This window comes from Capsicum annuum, chromosome 9 (assembly GCF_002878395.1).
Source record: "Capsicum annuum cultivar UCD-10X-F1 chromosome 9, UCD10Xv1.1, whole genome shotgun sequence".
In the NCBI taxonomy this organism is placed as follows: Eukaryota; Viridiplantae; Streptophyta; class Magnoliopsida; order Solanales; family Solanaceae; genus Capsicum; species Capsicum annuum.
The window spans coordinates 143,609,151-143,613,900 of record NC_061119.1 but is presented as its reverse complement, the minus strand read 5'-3'; positions in this window follow the sequence as shown (position 1 = coordinate 143,613,900).

Here is a 4,750-nt window from a genome sequence, read left to right as displayed (position 1 = left end):
TCGAGTAATAGTAAGATAATTTAGATTCCCAACAAATTACCAATTAGAAAGATGATCTCCTTCATCACGATGATATTTTACATTGAATTCCAACGAGATATCTGCAAAGGAAGAATCTTTAAGACCAATCAACTCCTGAGTATATCTTGTATTGATTTAAGAACATATCTAAAGAATCATAATGAATTCTTAACCCCTAAAACATGTAATAATATCAGGATTTTTCATATGAAAAAAATCTTTAAATTACTGTTGACAATTAGAGATTGATAAAGAATCCGTTTTTGTGATAATAATGTTATTTATATATACCAAAAGAACGTAATCAATAGATATTTTTCAAAGAAAGAAAGATGAGTTATATTAATTTGTTCAAACGAGAAAGTGCAGCAAAGTAGATCAAAATTATTGGGTTCTAATGTTAAAATATAAACGAAAAATGTAGGAAAGACAAATGGATGGAAAAGTGAATTGTTCTTTCATTTTTTGGAAGAAGTGTTTCTCCCACATTGGTAGAATAACAAAACTTTATTGTGCTTAAAAGTAGAATCATACTCCATATGGTAATTGAGGTAATAGGAAGACAAGCTTCCCACCGTAGTTATTTGTCACTCCGCTTTGCTTTGAAGTTGAATTTTAGATTTAGATTTGTCAATTGATCGAGAGTCTATGTTTTTATACAAATTCATGTGAAACTTAATTATTTAATAATTACTTGATCCAAAATTCAATCTAAAGTTTTGAAGGGGCATAATCTTTAAGTTTAGTGTGTGAATTATGCTGAGAGGTTTGCGGACCCAAAATATCTCTCAATGTTTTGTTTTGGTTTGTGGAGTGATTTGCAACTACAAATGGGTGTTTACTCCCACAAACAGCCCTAACGGTCCAAAACAATGTAACTCTTTAGAACCAGTTTCTTTTCTGAAGCAACACTTATTGACTATAAATATTATTTTTTCTCATATATTGGTACAAAATTTCAAAGTTAAAAACTATTTTTTCTTACAAAAACTCAAGTGACTTATGTTTTTGAGTGAGTTTGAAGTTCAGCGAATTTATGATATTGCTATTCTGCTGAAGTGAATTATTCTATCCTGGGAGGATATATTTCATTAACTTAGGGTACTTGAGGAAAATAATTTTCTTAAGGACACACTGTGAATTCAATGGTCTATCTTCACCTCTTTCTTAGTTTGTTTTCTATTTTCTGAAATAGTTTAAACTTTATTTTTATTGTTTATTTGTTTGAATATATTGTTGAAATTCATATCAGTGAATACAGATTTTACTTGACAAAATAACAATAAAATTACTTTTATATATGTATTTTGTCTTTTGGAGATTAATTTTTTTTTTATTTTCTTACTCTGTTTGAATTTGATTCTCATTTAAAGAACATAATTGTCAGGATTCAAAGTTCATTCGATTGGTGATTTGAAGAACATAAAAGCTTCATCGTTAACTAGAAATAAGTTGTGTAAATATTAATACTTTATTGTTAGTATTCTAAGGTACTAAGATATTTTTCAAAATATGACAGCGAAATGACTAATAAAACTGAAGTCAATAATGAAACGACTAGTGTTGCAACAATAAAGACTGCTTCTTCAAGCCGTTCAAATACTACACATGCCATGGCACCAATAAAGAAACACAATTTTTTTTTAATATAGATTTCAAGATATGATAGTAAAAGATGTTCTTCAACTTGACTACTTTAAGTTTGCAGAAGCTCATCAATGAATGTGTTTTAGTCTTGCCAAAATAAGCTTCTAATTATGAACACTTTTTAGTGATTGAATCCTAAACAAACTCAATTATTTTTATATAATAACTATATCCTAAGCGAGCTACAAGATGATTTGTACAATCTGTACTAATATGAAGACCTCAAAAGAACTCTAGGATGCTAAATACAAAACAGATTATGTTGGTATGAAAAAGTTCATTGTTGCAAATTTTTTGAACAAAATGATATACAAAAAAGTCGTTGTTACCCAATTCAAAAATTGCTAATTATTATTCATGATTTCCTTGCTGAAGGCTTGATTGTGAATGATGTGTTTTAAGTGACAACAATAATGAGAAGTTTCCTTTTTTGTAAAAAGACTTAAAAAGTTATCTGAAATATAAACATAAGGAGATAATTCTTGAAGTTCTCATTGTACGTTTAAGAAATGATGAGAATTAAAGGTTGTAGAAAAGAGGTCACATGAAAATTCAGCGATATCAGAATCAAATATTATTGAATATGAACCCACAAGTCAAAGAAAATAATTGGATCTAAAAATAATCTGCCTAAGAAGAAATTCAAAGAAAATTGCTTCAATTGTGGCAAAATTAATCATAAGATTTCAGATTATCGAGCTCCAAAGAAAGACAAGAAAAATAATCAAGCAAATGTGACTAACTCTAATAAAGAAATGGACAACCTTTCTGCCATTTGTTCTGAATGCAACTTGATTAGTAATTCAAGAGAATGATGGATCTATTTGCATCATATGCTTCTGCTGCACCCCGATGAGAAAATCTTCATGACGAACTCTGCTACTGCAAAAATTGAAGGAACAAGCAAGATATGTTTTGAGATGACAAATGTTAAGGTGGTGAATCTAAACAATATCCTTTACGTTTCACAGTTGAGGAAGAACTTGGTCTCAACATCACTTTTGACTGATAATGAATTCAAGTGTGTTTTCATTTTTGATAAAGTTGTAATTAGTAAATATAAAGTATACGTAGGAGAAGGTTACCTCACTCTCGCCTTTTCAAAAGTAATGTAATAACTATTGAAGTGAATAAAAGTTTTATTTTTTCTTACTTACTTGATTCAAATGAATGACGACACAAACTTTTAGGACATGTCAATTATAAAATCTTGCAAAAACTTATTAGTTCAGAAGTATTGCCTAACATTGAGTGCAATAAATCACAATGTCAAACATGCATTGAATCTTAGTTTGCTAAGTCTTCTTATAGATCTATTGAAAAATATTTTAATCCTTTAGAATTAATTCACACGAATATTTGGTATATGAATTCAAAGCTATCTCATAGTTGGAAAAAATATATCATAACTTTATTGATGACTACACTAGATATTGTTATGTTTATTTTCTAAATATTAAGGATGAAGTCATTGATGCATTTAGGCAATATAAAAATGAAATTGAAAATCAGCTGGATAAAAAAAATAATAAGAAGAAGTGATAGGGGTGTAGGGTATAAATTTTCTTTTGCGAAAATATATTTATAAAATAAAATTATCCATCAAACTAATGCCTTCTACTCACCTCAATCTAATAAAATTATGAAAAAATAAATCAAACATTAAAGAAAATAATAAATGTTTTACTTCTAAGTCCCGATTCACCTTAAAACTTGTGCAGAAAAGTTATCCTTACAACAAATCAGATATTCAATAGAGTGTTCCTGTAATACCCCACAAACTCCTAGCCGAGCTTCTAACCATTTTTATATGTATAAAGATTCAAAAATAATTATTTTAATCATAGATAAGTGTCATGATCATTTACCTAGTGTGCAAAGTGCTTTCGATGCAAAGAATGGTCATAGAAAATATATAGATCAAAGTTGAATTGAAAGCATTTGATATTAATTGAGGTTTAGTATTTGATCCTACAAGGATAAACTTTAAATGAGTGTAACTTATAAACTATATAGAGGTTTGGAGTTCAAGACCCACCCAATGAAAGATATTTGAGTTCTCTTTCCAACACGTCTAATTTTGCCTTAATCTGATACCAGAGTAAAAAGTTATGAGCATTTTTGTGAGTAAACCAGTAAGAGTTCGTGATAGGAGCATCATACAGAGGTTATGCTCCATTTTAAGTGGGTGACACGCTAGCTATGCTTTGTTATAAGACCATGCCACGCTCATGGTCACTGTAGTGCTAAAATCTCACTTTTTTTCAGTTTTTTAGGAGAAACTAGTCATTTACGTCCTAAATGATCCCATAACTAATACTAAAGTGTTTTACCCCATCCCATAATACAAATACACTATTCCTTCTTCTTCTAAACTCTCAAGAACACCAAAAGGAAGGGTTTCTCTCAAAATTCAATCTCAAGGGCCTTAAATTCAGAGTTTATCCCAAGAGATCGATAATTTAAGGTATGTGGAGTTTGAACTAAGATTTTGTTTCATCCTTGTGACCAAAAAACTCAGTTTTCATATGAATTTGCATATTTGATAATTAGGGTTCATACCCACTTTACATGGTTTGAAACTACAATGCTTCCTTATGAGTTAAACTTTATTTAGCATAAGATTTTATATTTACTTATGTTTTTACTCACACAATTGATCTTATGAATTGAGTTATTGTGTTTCAACATGAAATTTCTATGAGATGATAAATATTTATAATATTAGCATGATATGCTCCGTTTACAAGGAGTTCAAACTTACTAGTTCAGACTACAGATTATGAAAGTACGATTATAACCTTAGTTTTGATCTTATGATCTCAGATATGATATCAAATTCATATATTTTACTTGTGAGTATGATTTAGCAATAGAAAATTAATTAGTTTTCAGTCTTATAAACCCATATGCTAACTTAAAGGTGAATTTCATATATTATGAACACTAGTATGTTTTGGGAGTAGTATTTAATACCAAGGAAATGTGGGTTTAGCATATCCAAATACTCAAACAACATGCCAACACAGGTTAAAGGGGTCCTCATTAGTTGAGAGCGTCTTCCTTCAGAGGAATTCCACGT